At 53.6% G+C, this 18,910-nt stretch overlaps 1 protein-coding gene across 2 annotated transcripts in view; it reads right to left on the reverse strand.

Annotated features, from left to right (window-relative positions):
- Positions 1-16,586, reverse strand: part of CLIP2 (CAP-Gly domain containing linker protein 2) — a 112,539-nt gene extending 95,953 nt beyond the window's left edge. For both annotated transcript variants that reach the window (XM_032756695.2, XM_032756688.2), the window contains exon 1: positions 16,259-16,586. The gene's annotated coding sequence lies outside the window, so the exon portion shown is untranslated. The remainder of the gene's footprint in view (positions 1-16,258) is intronic.
- Between the last annotated feature and the right edge of the window lie 2,324 nt (positions 16,587-18,910).

The raw sequence follows: 18,910 nt of genomic DNA on the forward strand, positions 1-18,910 counted from the left end.
GCCAGGCACAACAGCACCTCTCGGAGGAACAAGGGCCCCGTAACCGGGAGCCTGGGCAGGGAGCACCTGCGGGGCAGAGGGTCTGGGATCTGGCAAGGGAAACTGACCACACTCTGCCAGGCCCACTCAACACCCAAGGATCTGGTGGGACTGGAATGCAGGGGGGGATCTAGAGAGTGTGAGAGACAGGCAGGGTCTCCCGGACGTGCCCCAGCAATCAGGCTGAGGGGATGAGGGGCCACAGAGAGACTCCAAGCTAGGGATCCCCCACGATCAGACAAGCACACCAGCAAGACCGCTCTGGGAGCTGAGGATGATGGTGAACTGGCAGCAGGGGCGGGGGGGTTGGGGTACAGGGAGAGAAGCCAGCTGGGAGCTGCTAAGATGGAAGCAGATCCCCAAAATGTGGCCGGGTACGGTGGCTCACGTCTATAATCCCAGCACTTTGGGAGGCCAAGACGGGAGGATCAGGAGTTCAAGACCAGCCTGGGCAACAAGGCGAAACCCCATCTCTACTAAAAGTAGAAAAATTAGCCGGGCGTGGTGGCGTGTGCCTGTAATCCCAGCTACTTGGGAGGCTGAGGCAGGAGAATCAGTTGAACCCAGGAGGCAGAGGTTGCAGTGAGCTGAGATGGTGCCATTGCACTCCAGCCTGGGTGACAAAGTGAGACTCCATCTCAAAAACAAACAAACAAACAACAAACAAAATGAGGCCTGATCTGGGACAGAGAGGGGACGCTGGGAGGGAGGCGGGGGGAGGTAGGGGCTGCAGCAGAGAACTCAAAGCAACCACAGGGCACCAACCTGAGGGCAACCCAACGATAGGGGGGCAGGAATGGGACCAGCCTTTGCGGAGGAGGCAGGCTGCAAAATCCACCAGCTAAGAGACAGAGAGCTGCTGGGCCTCCCCAGGAACAGGAAAAGGCAAACCTAGGGTGCCCCATCTGATGGGCAAGTCAAAAGGCCTGGCAATGCCAAGTGTTGGAGAGTGGGCAGAGCAGTGGGTGGGTGGGCACAGATGGCAGAGCGCCTGGGCTGGACAGGGAACGTGAGTATACACTGGAGGGACAGGTGGTCCCCTAGAGGGTCCTCCCTGGCAATTGGCCCACCTGCCCTGGAGGCACCCACAGGATGAACTCCACTGTAAGAGCAGGGAGGGGTGGTTTGGTGGTGAGAGGGGACTGGGGTGGGATACCTGGGAACTTTATTTATTTATTTATTTATTTATTTATTTATTTTTGGAGATAGGGTCTCCCTCTGTCACCCAGGCTGGAGTGCAGTGACGCAATCATAGCTCACTGCAGCCTCGAACTCCTGGGCTCAAGTGATCCTCCCTCCTTAGCCTCCCATGTAGTTGGGACCACAGATGTATGCCACCATACTCGGTAATTTTTGTAGAGACAGGATCTCACTATGTTGCCAGGCTGGTCTTGAACTCCTGGCTTCATGCGATCCTCTTGGCTTAGCCTCCCAGAGTGCTGGGATTACAGGCACCTCCCATCATGCCCAGCTAATTTTTGTATTTTTGTAGAGATGGGGTTTCATCATGTTGGCCAGGCTGGTCTTGAACTCCTGACCTCAGGTGATCTGCCTGCCTTGGCCTCCCAAAGTGCTGGGATTACAGGCATGAGCCACCATGCCCGGCTTCTTAATCACTTTTTTAAAAGAAAGATAAAGATAGGCTAGATACAGTGGCTCACGCCCGCAGTCCTAGCACTCTGGGATGCCAAGGCAAGAGGATCACTTGAGGCCAGGAGTTCGAGACCAGCCTGGACAACACAGTGAGACCTCACCTCCTAAAAAATTAAAAAAAAAAAAGCCAGGCATGGTGACACACACCTATAGTCCCAGCTACTTAGGAGGCTAAGGCGGGAAGATTGCTTGAGCCCAGAAGTTTGAGGCTGCAGTGAGCTGTGATCTGTGATCGTGCCACTGAACCCCATCCTGGGCCACAGAGCAAGACCCTATCTTTTTTTTTTTTTTTTTTTGAGACCGAGTCTCACTCTGTCACCCATTCTGGAATGCAGTGGCATGATCTTGGCTCACTGCAAACTCTGCCGGCTGGGTTCAAGCGATTCTCGTGCCTCAGCCTCCCAAGTAGCCGAGACTACAGGAGTGCGCCACCACACCTGGCTAATTTTTGTATTTTTAGTAGAAACAGGGTTTCATCATGTTGGCCAGGCTGGTCTCGAACTCCTGACCTCAGGTGATCCACCCACCTTCGCCTCTCAAAGTGATGGAATTACAGGCGTGAACCACCGCGCCCGACCTAAGACCTTATTTCTAAAAAAAAAAAAAAAAAAAAAAAAATAAGAGACACAAGGGGAGAGAGAAGGAAACATTATCTCCACTACACACCCACCAAAAGGCAAGCCCCCAACAGAGAGGACCCCAAAATGCTCACTGCCAGGCCAGGCTTTCCGAGCCAATGGTGAGCCCTTCTCTGAGCATGAAGGGGGCTCCCCAAGCCCTGCCCTGCCCTGCCAAGCACCCCAATGCCCACACATGCACTTGAATGCCAGTCCCACCCCAATCCTGCACCATGCAGAATCCAGCAGGGGGTCCTGGGTGTAACACCACTCCAGGCTGGCACCTCACCTGCCCCACGGGCCCCACTGCCCATCCATCCCACACGGCTTTGTTTGCATTTGCCCAAGGCTCAGGGAATCTGAGAAGCTTGACTTAGGTCACCCAGTGGTGAAGCTAGAGTCTCCACATCCTCCCTGTCCAGGGCAAGCAGAGGGCAGGGCTGGACGGCCCCTTCCCTGTGAGTCTTGCCGGCTCTCAGGCGGAAGCCGAAGCTCTGAGCCTTATACCCACTATCCCTCCGGCCTGGGAGAGCTGATGGGAGGGTGCCCGGCTGTCTGTACTGCTGTCTCCACCCATACTTGGTCAGTCTTCTCTGCCAGGCCTGGGGGGAGCCGCAGCCCCAGCTGTGCAGGCAACACTCACACAGCTGCTGGCCAGCAGTAGGGGTATGGGGGATCCCCAAGAAGAATGGGGTGAGGATAAATCTCGAGCTGCCCTGAGAGCACCCATTGGCCTGGCAGCCATCCAGATAGTGGGGACAGCTGAGAGTCAGCATGGGGATGGGGCCTTGCCCCAGCATCACAGCAGATCCGGGGCTCGAACCCAGGCTCCGCAAGCCCATGTGGCTTCAAACAGGAGGGAGGAAGATGAAACTGGCAAGACCACAGTGGATAGTGCAGACCAGGTTTACACAGTGAAGGGCTCTGCGCTCGTGGGCTGAGCAGGGCAGGACAGACCCAGGCCAAGTGCCCCAGTCAAACCCCAACTTCTCTGGCACCCGCAGCTGGGAGACAAGCAAGGGTTGAGTCTAGAAGCCCAGGTTCCGGTCCCACACGCTACCATTCTCACTATGTCCGAGCTCAGGGCCGAGGTTCCTCAGTTGTAGAGGAGGCATCTTCTGGCCAGGCATGGTGGCTCACACCTGTAATCCCAGCACTTTGGGAGGCTGAGGCATGTGGATCACCTGAGGTCAGGAGTTCGAGACCAGCCTGGCCAACATGGTGAAACCCCATCTCTACTAAAATACAAAAATTAATCGAGCGTGGTGGTGTGCGCCTATAATCCCAGCTACTTGGGAGGCTGAGGCAGGAGAATTGCTTGAACCAGGGAGGCGGAGGTTGCAGTGAGCCGATATCATGCCATTGCACTCCAGCCTGGGTGACAGACTAAGACTCTTATTTCAAAAAAATTTTAAAAATAAAAAAATAAAAAATAAAGGAGGCATCTTCCTTGCCCTGCCAACAGCCTGGGGGACCACAGGGCCCTGGGAACGCCCAGCCTGTCTGTCTCGAGGGAGCTGGACACACACACAGAGTTGGCATGCTCAGAACCACCAGCCACAAAAAAAGGTTCAACACTGAAAATAACTCACACATCCATCACCATTAGAATGAGTCAATAAGGCCAGGCATGGTGGCTCACGCCTGTAATCCCAGCACTTTTGGAGGTCAAGGCGGGTGGATCACTTGAGGCCAGCAGTTTGAGACCAGCCTGGCCAACATGGTGGAACCCCATCTCTACTAAAAATACAAATATTAGCCTGGCATGGTGGCAGGCACCTGTAATCTTAGCTACTTGGGAGGCTGAGGCAGGAGGATCACTTGAATCCAGGAGGTAGAGGCTGCAGTGAGCTGAGATCAAGCCTTTGCACTCCAGTCTTAGCAACAGAGCAAGACTGTCTCAAAAAAAAAAAAAAAAAAAATGCCAAGCGTGGTGGCTCACGCCTGTAATCCCAACACTTTGGGAGGCCGAGGTGGGCAGATCACCTGAGGTCAGGAGTTTGAGACCAGCCTGGCCAACATGGTGAAACCCCGTCTCTACCAAAAATACAAAAAAAAAAAAAAAAATTAGCCGGGCGTTGTGGTGGGTGCCTGTAATCCCAGCTACTCAGGAGGCTGAGGCAGGAGAATCGCTTGAACCCTGGTGGTGAAGGTTGCAGTGAGCCAATATCATGCTATTGCACTCCAGCCTGGCGACAAGAGCAAGACTCCATCTCAATAATAATAATAATAATAAGTAAATAAGTTGTGGTTTGTTCACACAATAGAATAACATACAGCAATGAGAATGAATGAATGCCAACTGCATGCAATGATGTGTAAGAACCTTGCAATTACAATCTCAAGTGAAAGAAGTCGGACATAAAAAGAGGTATACAAAAGAAGACATACCAGCGGCCAAGAACCATATAAAAAATGCCCAGCATCACAGATCATCAGAACATGCAAATTAAAATCACAATGAGATACCATCTTATGCCAGTCAGACTGGCTATTATTCAAAAGCCTGAAAACAATGCATGTTGGAGAGGATGTGGAGAAAAGGGAACGCGTATACACCGTTGGTGAGAATGTAAATTAGTACAACGTTTATGGGAAATGGTGCAAAGATTTCTCAAAGAACTGAACATAGAACGGCCCTTCCATCCAGCAATCCCACTAATTGCCATCTATCCAAAGGAAAATGATTCATTCTATCCAAAAGATACCAGCACTGGTATGTTGATCACAGCACAATTCACAAGAGCAAAGATATGGAATCGACATATGTGTCCGTCAAGGGAGGACTGGATAAAGAAAATGTGGTATATGTCTACCACGGAATGCCACTCAGCCATCAAAAAGAATGAAATCAGGCCGGGTGCGGTGGCTCACGCCTGTAATCCCAGCACTTTGGGAGGCCAAGGCGGGCGGATCATGAGGTCAGGAGATCGAGACCATCCTGGCTAACACAGTGAAACCCCCGTCTCTATTAAAAATACAAAAAAATTAGCCGGGTGTGGTGGAGGGCGCCTGTAGTCCCAGCTACTCGGCAGGCTGAGGCAGGAGAATGGCGTGAACCCGGGAGGCGGATTTTGCAGTGAGCTGAGATGGCACCACTGCACTCCAGCCTGGGCAACAGAGCAAGACTCCGTCTCAAAAAAAAAAAAAAAATGAAATCATGTCTTTTTCAGCAACATGGATGGAACTGGGAGCCATTATCCCTAGCGAAACAACTCAGAAAATCAAATACCACATGATTGCACTTGTAACTGGGAGCTAAACAGTGGGTATACATGAAAATACAGAGGGGAATAACAGACGCTGGAGACTACGAAAGGTGGGAAGAGGCCAGGCGCGGAGGCTCATGCCTGTAATCCCAGCACTTTGGGAGGCCAAGGCGGGTGAATCATTTGAGGTCAGGAGTTCGAGACCAGCCTGGCCAAATTTGCAAAACCCCATCTTTACTAAAAATACAAAAATTAGCCGGGTATGGTGGCACGTGCTTGAATTCCCAGCTACCAGGGAGGCTGAGGCAGGAGGATCGCTTGAACCCAGGAGGCGGAGGTTGCAGTGAGCTGAGATCGCGCCACTGCACTCCAACCTGGGCAACAAGAGCAAAACTCTGTCTAAAAAAAAAACCTGGGTGGACTGGCTCATGCCTGGAATCCCAGCACTTTGGGAGGCCAAGGCAGGTGGATCACCTGAGGTCGGGAGTTCAAGACCAGCCTGACCAACATGGAGAAACCCTGTCTCTACTAAAAATACAAAATTAGCCGGGCATGGTGGCACATGCCTGTAATCTAGCTACTTGGGAGGCTGAGGCAGGAGAATCGCTTAAACTCGAGAGGCAGAGGATGCGGTGAGCTGCCGAGATCGTGCCATTGCACTCCAGCCTAGGCAACAAGAGCAAAACTCCGTCTCAAAAAAAAAAAAGAAGAAGAAGAAGAAGAAGGGCCTCGAGTCAGCACCCCAGCTCTCTCACTCCCACACCTTCTCCTGCAGGCAAGGGTTGGGGAAGAGGCTGAGCCCACTGAGGTTCAGGCCTGGTCCCTGAGTGGCATAAGCGGCCCCAGCCAGAGGGGACAGGGTGCAAACCAGGGTCCACTCTAGGGTGTGGTAGCTTGGAGAAAAGATGAACCCAGCAGGCCATGAGCACCTGCTATGCCCCTGAAGGGCAGCCCAGGACACTACTAGGGGTGGGGAGAGTGGAGGAGGAATAGAACTTGGTGGCCCAGGGGTTAGGACAGTCACTAATAAGCCTTCAAGGCAGGGTATTTATTTATTTATTTATTTATTTACTTATTTATTTATTTATTTAATTTATTTTTTTAGACAGGGTCTTGCTGTGTTGCCCAGGCTGGAATGCAGTGGCACAATCACAGCTCACTGCAGCCTCAAACTCCTGGGGTCAAGCAATCTTCCCACCTCAGCCTCCTGAGTAGCTGGGATTATAGACACTGCACCTGGCTAATTTTTGCATTTTTTATAGAGACAGGGTTTTGCCAAGGTGCCCAGGCTGTTCTCCAATTCCTGGGCTCAAGTGATCATCCTGCCTCGGCCTCCCAAAGTGCTGGGATTACAGGTGTGAGCCACCGTACCTGGCCTCAACATCAGTTTTTTTTTCTTTTGTTGCTTCCAGAAAGGGAACTGCATGTTAGTCATCAAATTCTGGCTGAAAGCCACAGACACCCACCCACACTCATATCCACTAGGTCACACGTCCAGGCTTTTGCATGTGCCATGCTGGGTTCCTAGAATGCCCTTCCTCTCACTGGGCGCAACTTTTTTACTTAAACATTTTTTTAAAATAAAGACAGGCCGGGCACGGTGGCTCATGCCTGTAATCCCAGCACTTTGGGAGGCCGAGGCTGGCGGTGGCAATCACCTGAGGTCAGGAGTTCGAGACCAGCCTGGCCAACATGGTGAAATCCCATTTCTACTAAAAATACAAAAAATTAGCCAGGTGTGGTGGCACGTGCCTGTAATCCCAGCTACTCGGGAGGCTGAGGCAGGAGAATTGCTTGAACCCAGGAGGCGGAGGCTGCAGTCAGCCAAGATCGCGCCACTGCACTCCAGCCCGGACAGCAGAGTGAAACTCTGTCTCAATAAAATAAATAAAATAAAATAAAATAAAATAAAAAATAAAATAAATAAAAAATAAAATAAAATAAAATAAATAAAATAAAATAAAATAGAGACAGGGGCCAGGTGTGGTGGCTCATGCCTATAATCCCAGTACTTGCAGAGGCCGAGATGGGTGGATCACCTGAGATCAGGAGTTCAAGACCAGCCTGCCCACATTGCAAAACCCTGTCTCTACTAAACACACACACACACACACACACACACAAAATTAGCAGGGTGTGGTGGCAGGCACCTGTAATCCCAGCTACTGGAGAGGCTGAGGCATGAGAATTGCTTGAACCCAGAGGTGGAGGTCACAGTGAGCTGAGATCACGCTACAGCACTCCAGCCTGGGCAACAGAGTGAAACTGTGTCTCAAAAAAAAAGTAAATAAATAAAAATAAGAGACAGGGTCTCACTATGTTGCCTAGGTTGGTCTTGAACTCCTAGGCTCAAGTGATCCTCCTGCCTCGGCCTCCCAAAGCACCAGGATTGCAAGCGTGGGTACTGCACCAGACCGTGGGTGCAGCTTTAGGAGGGCAAGATCTTTGCATATCTTGTTCATTGCTGGGCTCTCGGTACCTAGGACAGCACCCAGCCCATAGAGGAGCTCAAAAATACATGTTTAGTGAATATATGAATGCATTAAAATGCCCTCCTCTGGATCGCTTGAGCCCTGGAGGTGGAGGTTGCAGTGATCTAAGATGGCACAACTGCACTCCAGCCTGGGTGACAGAACGAGACTCCGTCTCAAAAAAAAAAAGAAAAAAATGCCCTCCTCTGCTACTCTCATCCTCCCCACATCGAGTTGGATTCTTACAGTGCCTTGTTCGCACCCCATCGCCACATTCACCCAGCCTGCTTGGAGCTATCTCTGGGAAGGACAGAGAGAAACAGATCAACATTCCGACTGACAGATCATGCTGGAAAGGCTGGTCCCCCAAGCACGCAAGGCATGGAGTGTTCCCAGGGGTAGGTACCACAAACAAAGGAACAGGCAGTGAGCCCCCCATCACTGGAGGGGTTCAAGTAGACAGAGGCTGAGGCTTCCTCTCAAAGGGGGGGGCCTGCTTTTGTTTTGTTATTCCGTTTTTTTGTTGTTGTGTTTTGTTGTTGTTGTTGTTTTGAGACAGGGTCTCGCTCTGTCCCCCAGGCTGGAGGGTGGTGGCACAATCATGGCTTGCTGCAACTTCAACTTCCCAGGCTCAAGCAATCCTCCTGCCTCAGCTCCTCCCACCCCAGTGGCACTACAGGCAGGCGCCACCATGCCCAGTTATTTTTTTCTTCTTTTTTGTAGACAAGGGCCCTTGCTAGGTTGCCCAGGCTGGTCTCAAGCTCCTGAGCTCAAGTAATTCTCCTGCCTTGGCCTCCCAAAGTGCTAGGATTACAGGTGTGAGCCACCACACCCAGCCGGTCCCTGCTCTTGTTGGCACAGCTGTCCTTAGAGGCGCTCTTGAGCTCACACCAGGATTCTGCAGCTGTACAGATGCATCTCTTCCCCTGTACCCCAGGCCCAAGCTGACTGAGGACACAGACTCCAAGGAGAAGGGACGGAGCAGCAAGCCAGGAGCCCAGATACCTGCATCAGAGAGGTGACCCACTGCTGATCAGCAAGTAACTGGGGACGATGGTGTCTGCAAGGGAACAAATGCTGGTCTTAGGGACTGTATTAGTCTGCTATGGCTGTCATTACAAAGGACCACAGACTAGGTGGCTTAAACAACGGAGATGTAGGGTTCACAGCTATGGAGGCTGGAGGTCCAAGGCCAAGGTATCAGCAGGGTTGGTTTCTTTTTCTTTTCTTTTCTTTTCTTTTTTTTTTTTTTTTTTTGAGACAAAGTTACTCTGTTGCCCAGGCTGGAGTGTGGTGATGCAATCTTGGCTTACAGCAACCTCCGCCTCCCGGGGTCAAGCAATTCTCCTGCCTCAACCTTCCAAGTAGATGGGACTATAGGTGCGCACCACCATACCCAGCTAATTTTTTATCGTTTTAGTAGAAACGGGGTTTCACCATATTGGCCAGGCTGGTTTCGAACTCCTGACCTTGTGATCTGCCTGCCTCAGCCTCCCAAAGTGCTGGGATTACAGGCGTGGGCCACCATGCTCGGCCCTCTTAGTCTCGCTCTGTTGCTCAGGCTGGAGTGCGGTGTGGCAATCTCAGCTCACCGCAGCCTCTGCCTCCCCGGTTCAAGTGATTCTCCTGCCTCAGCCTCCTGAGTAGCTGGGATTACAGGTGTGCGCCACTACATCTGGCTAATTTTTGTATTTTTAGTAGAGACAGGTTTCGCCATGTTGTCCAGGCTGGTCTCGAACTCCTGATCTCAGGTGATCTGCCTGCCTCGGCCTCCCAATGTGCTGGGATTACAGGCGTGAGGCTTGAGCCACTGCGCTGGGCACAGCAGGGTTGTTTTTTTCGGAGGCCTCTCTCCTTGGCGTGTAGATGGCTGTCTTCTCCCTGGGTCCTCGTGTGGTCTTCCCTCTGAACATGCCTGTGTCCAAATGTCCTTTTCTTACAAGGACAGCAGTCATATTGGATGAGGGCCCAAATGACCTCATTTGAACTTGATTACCTCTATAAAAACTCTTTTTTTTTTTTTTGGAGACAGGGTTTCACTCTGTCGTCCAGGCTGGAATGCAGTGGCACGATCATAGCTCACTGCAGACTCAAACTCCTGGGTTCAAGAGATCCTCCTGCCTCAGCATCCCGAGTAGCTGGGACCACACCCAGCTAATTTTTGAATTTTCTGTAGAGATGAAGTCTGGCTATGTTGCCCAGGCTGGTCTCAAACTCCTAGGCTCAAGCGATTCTCCCTCCTTGGCCTCCCAAAGTGCTGGGATTACAGGCGTGAGCCCTGATGCCTGGCCTAATTTTTTCATTTACTTTTAATCTGGTTAGACTGCATTTATCTTTGTAAATCACCTCAAGTCCTTTCTGGAATCAGATGAAGAACACACAAGCCCCTTTCAGATGTCTTTCCTCTCCTCTGTGGCCCCTGGCTCCAAAGAAGCTGAACGTGAGCAAAGTAAAGAAACGAATGAATGGGTTTGTGCAGGGAACAGCCTACATTACAAAAGGGAACAGCCCAGCAGAAGTAGAAATGTATGAGGTGGCAAAAAACCCAGACACCCAACATTACTTCTTCCTGCTGCCAGTATAACTTCCCCAACTTCACACTCAACGTGGGAGAATGGTGGGTTCTTCAATGAGCCCCCAGACTGACACTCTACTCCCTGCTTCCCCAGCTTCTCGACTTGTCTCCCTTTGACCCCATCATGAATGCCCTCCTTAACTGCCTCAAGCCCACCTATGCTTCAAAACTCAGCCCCAGCTGGGTGCGGTGGCTCATACCTATAATCCTAGCACTTTGGGAGGCCAAGGTGGGAGGATGGCTTGATCTCAGGGGTTTGAGACCACCTTGGGCAACACGGTAAAAGCCTGTCTACAAAAAAATATAAAAATTAGCTGGGCATGGTGACATGCACTTGTAATCATGGCTACTAGAGAGGCTAACTAAGGTGGGACGATGGCTTGAGCCTGGGAGGTCGAAGCTGCAGTGAGCCGAGATCACGCCGCTGCACTCCAGCCTGAGTGACAGAGCCAGGCCCTGTCTCAAAACAAAACAAAACAAAACCTAGCCCCAGTTCTATTCCTCCAGGAAGCCCTTCAGACTACCCCACCCACCACACCAGAGCCCAGCCTCCCTGCATAACCTTCAGATCAATATGCAACCGTTGCCCAGCCAACAGCTCCACTAGGCATCAAAGTGTCTGGCCTTGAAATGTTTCTGGAAAGGGCTGATATTGTTTACATCGTCAGGAAGCAGGGCGGATGTCTTCCCAATTTAGTAAAAGCTTCTGGAAGCTCAATGCTGCACATTGTGAGGTGGGCAGGGGCTGGAGCACCCCAAAAGGAGCTAGGGCAGCATCAGCCAGGTTTAGCTACAGGCAAGGGCAGACCAGCTTGAGACCCTCAGGGTGATGGGGGCAACGTTGAAAAACCAGGCACTCCTCCTTGTGAGCCGGAAATTCCACCCTCTCATCCCAAGGGGCCGAAAAGGCAAAGGAGGGAAATGAATCCGGAGCGGGTGTCGCTCAGGGCTCAGGCTAGAGTGGAAGGTATGATCCCAGCCATGGAGCAAGAAACGCTCCGTCAAGACAGAAGCCGTTAAGTAGAGAAGGTCCTAAATTCAGGCCTCGTTAATAAAAACCATCTGTCCTGTTCTGCCTTCTACTCAGAAGGGAAACGTTTCATTAACATTTTGAAGCATTTCCTCTGCAAACATGAGTTTTGTATTACTGGTTCTGTTGTGACGGCCCTAGCCTTGCAGCCCAGTGAGAAGAGCCAGGGTAGGAGGCTCTGGCTGGGCGCGGTGGCTCACGTCTGTAATCCCAGCACTTTGGGAGGCCAAGGCGGGCAGATCACTTGAGGTCAGGAGTTCGAAACCAGCCTGGCTAACATGGTGAAACCCCATCTCTACTAAAATTACAAAATTAGCCAGGCATGGTGGCGCATGCCTATAATCTCAGCTACTCAGGAGGCTGAGGCAGGAGAATCACTTGAACCCCGGAGGCAGAGGTTGTGGTGAGCTGGTGAGCTGAGATCATGCCCCTGCACTCCAGCCTGGGCAACAAGAGTGAAACTCCATCTCAAAAAAAAAAAAAAAAAAAAAAAAAAAGCTCGAGTCCCACGCTGCCGGTTGGACCCAAATCTCCAGGTCTTGAAAGGAGATGGCCTCCTACTGTCCCAGGGCAGGGCCAGGGGAAGCCAGTGGCAGGCAGCCCTGGCCATCCCACCTGTCCTCTCCTCCCCACACTGGCCTGATCAGTGCACTCTGGTTTCTTTCAACAAATCATGCTGCAAGTGATCAGTCCCACATCCTGTGGCACAATGGCTAATTGACCACAGGTCTGCCTCCCCCATCAGCTCATGAACTCCCCGAATGCCCAGATTCGCTGGTCCTCACCTAGCACACAACCTTCATCATCAATGCAGCCGACCAATTATCCCAGCTGTGCCAGCCCCAGAGACCACGTGACCTGTCCCCCGGCCCCCCACCGACCAGCCAAGCAGAGGCGGGTGGGCTTCCTCATCCAGGCTGGACCAATCAGTGTCTCTCTGCACCCCAAGATGAAGGAGACCCCCACTGGGAGGTCCCATGGACTCAGGCTACAGCCCCTTTCAACACAGCCATGCTCACAACCCAAGGAGACGGAGCCTGTAGGGGAAAGGAGAAAGAGACGGGATGGATGCGCTGAGAGAGGCCGAGAAAATGAAACTGCAGTCCACAGAGAGGAAAGCCAGAGGAGGAGCTGCCTGCCAGCTTCCGGGGTCCCGGGGGGCCAGGTCGCCTCCAATTGTTTGCTGCACAAGTTCTCTGTTCTCCACTCTTAAGTCCCTTTTCACTTAACCTAATTGAAGCAGGTTCCTGTTCCCTGCAACAAAATAATCCCAAAGGTATGGGATCGGAGGGCACCCCCACACCACCCTCAAAGCCAGCCCTGCTCCTCAAACCATGCCCACTCCTGACAGTTTATTAAAGGGGCCACGTCAGCCTTAGGTGAGGCAAGTCTGGGTGTGCCCAGCCTGGGAGCATGGGAAGAGCTGCAGTGGAAAGATACAACCAACTGGGGGCAGACCCTAAAAGCTAGATAGCGTGTTTGGACTTTGCACCTGAGCAAAACGGATGGGTGTCTGAGAAGGCAGAATCATAATTGTTCAGGGACATGAACCCGAAGAGGGTGGGTAAAATGGTATGGCCCAAGGAAGCATGCCTCCCAGGCATACAGTAGGTGCTTAGCAAATGCATCAAGGGCAGACACAGCCACCTCTTTGTGCCAGGATATTCTTATCTGTAAAATGTAGGCAGCCTTATTAAAATATCCACAAATGAAGGAATGAATTTAAAGAGTTCAGAACCAGGCCAGGCGTGGTGGCTCACGCCTGTAATCCCAGCACTTTGAGAGGTCAGGAGTTTGAGACCAGCTTGGCCAACATGGTGAAACCCTGCCTCTACTAAAACTACAAAAAATTAGCCAGTCTTGGTGGCTTGGGCCTGTAGTCCCAGCTACTCGAGAAGCTGAGGCAGGAGAATCACTTGAATCTGGGAGGTGGAGGTTGCAGTGAGCCGAGGTGGCACCACTGAACTCCAGCCTGGGCAACAGAGCAAGACGCTGTCTCAAAAAAGCTCAGAACAATTCTCCACAAAGTAAGCACTTAATATATACTTTTTTTTTTTTGCACAAAAGCTGAAGTTCTCACAAGAACCAATGAGCAGGGAAACTGAGGGTCACAAATGCAGCTTCCCTCCCCTGGATATGGAAGTGGAGGTAGAGTGGGTGGTGTCAAGAGGGCAGAACTGGCTGGGTGCGGTGGCTCACGCCTGTAATACCAGCACTTTGGGAGCCTGAGGCAGGTGGATCACCTGAGGTCTGGAGTTCAAGACCAGCCTGGCCAACATGGTGAAACCCCGTCTCTACTAAAAATACTAAAATTAGCTGGACATGGTGGCACATGCCTGTAATCCCAGCTACTTGGGAGGCTGAGACAGGAGAATCGCGTGAACCCAGGAGGCAGAGGTTACAGTGAGCCAAGATCGCGCCATTGCACTCAAGTCTGGGCAACAAGAACGAAACTCCATTTCAAAAAAAAAAAAAAATAGAGGGCAGGATCAACTGTCAGGGTGGCAGGGCTAGGAGGGGAGGCCAAGAGGGAACTGGGGGACCACACATGGGCAGGCCTTCCAGGTGGAGAGCAGGGACAGCTCCCTTTACATCACCAAGGGAGGCAGGACCAGGGAGGAGGCTGCAGTGAGGCAGAGAACAGCAGGTCCCGGGTCAGGGCTAACCAGCAAGGCTGCTTGAAGAAGGACAAACAGCCTGGAAGGGGCATGAGCCTCCTCTCCCTGAAACGTGTGTGAGTGGAGGCCGGGAAGTCACTCTGTATGGCAGCAACAACACTTACAGGACATCTACTCTGTCACAGGGGCACACAGTTCTCCTAACAACCTAAAAGCCAGATACCATAAGGATCTCAATTTTACAGATGAGGATGTCGAGGCAGAGAGAGATGCAATGTGTGAGGTCACATAGCTAGGGAGTGGCAGAGCTGGGATTTGAACCCCGGGCTGTTAAGCTCCAGCGTCTGAACTCTTCACCGCCAAGGTAGACAGCAGATGCTGGAAAGCGATTACTGCTCCTTAGAGTAAATTCCCCCTGCTGGGATTTTGGGCTCTGAGTGCAGAATTCCAGGCACCACCTTCCCAGCCTGCACAGTGCTGAGGGCTGGAGTTTGCAGGTGCACACAGGTGTGTGTGGAGGAGGCTCCTCCCTGGCGCCTCCAACTGCCTCTTCTGCCTTTGGAGCCCCTCTCCATCTCCACCGCCTCCACCTGTCCTGAAGCCAGAATCCCATCATTCCCCAGCAAGGCACTGCAGACAAGAATGCATCCTGTGCTCAACGCAGGTCTAAGTTCCTTAAATCCTAAGCTGTTTCTCTAACCCGATAGCCTCCTTTTCTGACTCCAAGCCCTTATTCACGCTATTTCTCCTGCACGAAACCCCCTTCAGGCAACCTGGCAGCAAACTTCTGCATGATGCTCTATGAAGCTTCCTGGTCTGCCCCATCCTCCAGGGGACCCCCTCTATGCCCCCAATTTCCCCACTAATGCACTTACCAACCCCCGGGCCTGCACTTTTTGGGGGCATCGAGGCTGCTGTCCTGTGGACCAGCCAGCACCTAGAAGTGCCGGGCCAGGTAACAGCAGCTGAATGAATGAAGGGCTTATTGTTTACATTTACAACCGATGGGGAAGAGGCTTCTGAAGCACACACGTGGTGCTCCCCGCACCCTCCTCCTCCTCCTCTGCCCACAGCCCTAGGCCACCCCACCCACCTCCCTCAGGCATCGTGCAAGAGTGAGGGCAGCCCCCTTCATCCCAGACCCCCACTTCTCACCCAGAAGTGAGAGGAGGGGTCTCAGACGTTCGGGGACACACTGCTGGGTGGGTGACTCCCCCCAAGGTGCTCCCTCTGCCCGTCCTTCCCAGGGTGGGGCTGGGGCCTGCGTGGCAGTGCCCAGTGGGCACCCGCTGCGCCCAAGCTCTGCCTGAAAGGTCCAAACGGGCGGGCCCTGGAGGTTCAGCCGAGCATCCTCCGCGGCCGCCGCCCCTCCCCGGGAGGAGCGCAGAAAATCTGCTGCCTCACCAGCCACCAGCGCCAGCTTGGGGGGGCACCCCCTGAGGGAAGCCGCCCGCCTCAATCTCCTCCTACCCCACCTCAGCCATGCACTTCAACCAAGTTTTGCAAAGGGCATCGGCCAGGCGACCCCAGAGGGTGTAGCAGGGAGGAGCGGGGGGCAGTCCCTGTTCTCCCAGACTCCAGGTTTGGAGATGGGGGCTGCATGGCCGCGCCCACCAGGCTGTGCTCCCCAGGCTCTGTGAGCCCAGAGAGCCCTGCGGCGCGTCCAGACGTCTTGCTCTGCCCTTGGAAGGGGGAACGGGCGGCCCCCCAACAGAACGGCCAAACCAACCCCCGTCCGAGGGTAGGGACCCCGATGACGCTGGTGATGCTTTCAACAGGGGGACCCGCAGCCCGGGAATAGCCCCCAACCCTGGCACCCCAAGCAGTGCCCCCTCCTCTCCTGCAAGCAACGGGGAAGTTGGGGCACACCCCAGCCAGCTCCCACCCACGCCCACCGGCCGGCCTCGAACCCTCCCGCCCCTGCCCACGCCCCGACAATGCCTCCGGGCCCGCAGCCCCGCTTTCGGCCAGGCCGCCGCCCCCCGCATCTCTCCGTCCTTTGTTGCCCGTGCGACCCCCTCCCTCGGCCCCTCCAGCGGCCCCTACCTTCGTCCCTCCAGCATCAGGCTAAGCGGCGGGAGGCCCGGAGAGCCCTGGCCTCCTCCTCTCGGGCCCGGGCGCGCTGGGGGGCGAGGATGCTGCGGCCCCTCCCTGCGCGGCGCTGCCCACCGGCTGCACCCCCTCCTGGCGCCGGGGATCCCCGCGATCGGTGCTCGGGGCCCGGGCCTCGCGCCACGTCTCTGGGAAGGCGGGAGGCGCGCACTGAGGCCGCCCGGCAGCCGCCTGCGCGCCCCGCGGCCGAGCCAAGCCGAGCGCCCGCGGAGCCAGCGGAGCCAGCGGAGCCAGCGGCCCGGCTCCGGGAGGGAACAAAAGGGGCCGGCGCTGGGGCGGGCGCGGGAGGGCGGGGCCTGGGGCGGGCGGGAGTGGGGGGGCGGGTCAGGCGCGCGTGGGCGGCCTCGCGGTTCTCAGGCCTCAGTGCCGCGCGGAAAGCGGGCGGGCGGGCGGAAAACGCGGAGCAACTTCTTCCCTCTCTCCCCGCTCCATCTCCTTCCCTTCCCAGGCCGCAGCTGTCCTTTGTGGGGCGTCCAGGGTTCGCCCACATCCACCTCCGCGCTGGGCACCTGGTGGTGCTTACATCGCGTTTGGTGAAACGCATCCTCCAGCCATGCTATGCTTGCAAAGATGTCTCTGGTCATTGGGAAGGACGGCAGCTTGGGAAGGTGAGATGCTGTTGGCGCTAGACAGAAAGGGATGAGGAGGGGGACAGTGCAGCTGGGGCGAAAACTTCAGGTCTGTGTTGGGGCCAGCGTGGGTGGGGAACTGTGGCATAGGGTCTCATGGTTATCGAGGATCTCATAGCCTGGGCGGTGGCTCACGCCTGTAATCCCAGCACTTCGGGAAGCCAGGGGGTGCAGATCGCCTGAGGCCAGGAGTCTGAGAACAACCTGGGCAACGTAACCTTCGTCTCTACAAAAAAAACACAAAAATTAGCTGAGCGCGCGCCTGTGGTCCCAGCTACTGGGGAGGCTGAGGTGGGAGGATCGCTGGAGCCCAGGAGGTCGAGGCTGCAGTGAGTCATGATCAAGCCACTTTCCTTCAGCCTGGGTGACAGAGCAAGACTCCGTCCCAAAGGAAAAAAAAAAGGATCTCATGGTGATCAGCTCCCAAGATACAAATTAACCCTCCCCAGGACAGGATGCAGTCTACTGCTATTTCAGAGGAGTTGAGGCAGCTGCCAGGTCCCCTCCTTCGTGGAGAGGCAGATGCCAAGTGACAGCTCAGGAACTAAGCAGTGACCAAGCCCCAGCCCCCGTCCATGCCCAGGCTGCAGTTGGCTTCTGTGGCTTGGTTTCCCTCTGTCCTCCCTTGATAAGCTAGCCTGGATGCCTTTGACCTAGCTGGCCTTTCTACCAGTCCTGCCCTGCCCCCTTTCTCTGTTTGACAAATCATACTCCCCTTCAAAGCACAGCTTAAATGTCCCTGCTTTTCCCCTGAGTGCAGGAATGTGGGTGTTGGGGGAGGTTGTGGTCTGTATGGTGAGACCACTGTTCTGCGGGAGAGAGGTGCCACATACGGTCTTGTTCCTATCCCCTAAGGGACCCAGTGCAATGCTTGGCAGAGGGTGAACATCCAGTAATATTTGTTGAATGAATGAATGAACTTGCTAAGTTAACATTACCACCCCTCAACTGTCTTGGTATCCACAATCTTTGAGAAATGAGTGAAACTTTTTTTAGAGAAGGGGTCTCACGCTCTGTCACCCAGGCTGGAGTGCAGTGGTGCGATCACAGCTCACTGCAGCCTCAAACTCCCAGGCTCAAACGATCCTCCTGCCTCAGCCTCCAGAGTAGCTGGGACTACAGGCATGCACCATGCCCAGCTAATTTTTTGTATTTTTTATAGAGATGGGGTCTCATTATGTTGTCCAGGCTGGTCTTAAACTCTTGGCTTCAGATGATCTTCCCAAAGTGCTGGGATTACAGCTGTGAGCCACTGTGCCTGGCCTAAATATTTTGACCTCAGTTTCCCCATCTGTAAATTGGGGAGAGTGTTTCAATTCAGTTCAGCGAACATGCAATGCTGTAATGATGGAGGCTGCGCATGCGGTCAGCCCTGAGGGGGTGCCCAGTTGGTGTGGAGAGCCAGACTTGGAGACTAAGAAGGGAGGAGGTTCAGAGTGAACTCCAGGAAGACTGGGCTTCTGTAGGAGGTGTGAACCCATAGGGAGGGAGCAGACTCAGGGTGGAGAGGGCGGTGTTCAGGAAAACAGGGAGCTAACTGTTCCTTGTGGCTGGGATGCATGACCTGTATATCGACAGTTATAAACCAGCCAGGCGCAGTGGCTCACACCTGTAATCCCAGCACTTTGGGAGGCGGAGGCGGGCAGATAACCTGAGGTCAGGAGTTCGAGACCAGCCTGGCCAACAGGATGAAACCCCATCTCTACAGAAGATGCAAAAATTAGCTGGGTGTGGTGGCGCATGCCTGTAATCCCAGCTACTCGGGAGGGTGAGGCTTGAGAATGGCTTGAACCCGTTAGGCGAAGGTTGCAGTGAGTGGAGATCATACCACTACACTCCAGCCTGGGCAACAGAATGAAAAAATAAAATAAAATAACATAACATAACATAGCATAGCATAGCATAGCATAGCATAGCATAACATAACATAACATAATAAAATAAATAAACAAATAAA

This window comes from Hylobates moloch, unplaced genomic scaffold (assembly GCF_009828535.3).
Source record: "Hylobates moloch isolate HMO894 unplaced genomic scaffold, HMol_V3 SCAFFOLD_1, whole genome shotgun sequence".
NCBI classification, from domain to species: domain Eukaryota; kingdom Metazoa; phylum Chordata; class Mammalia; order Primates; family Hylobatidae; genus Hylobates; species Hylobates moloch.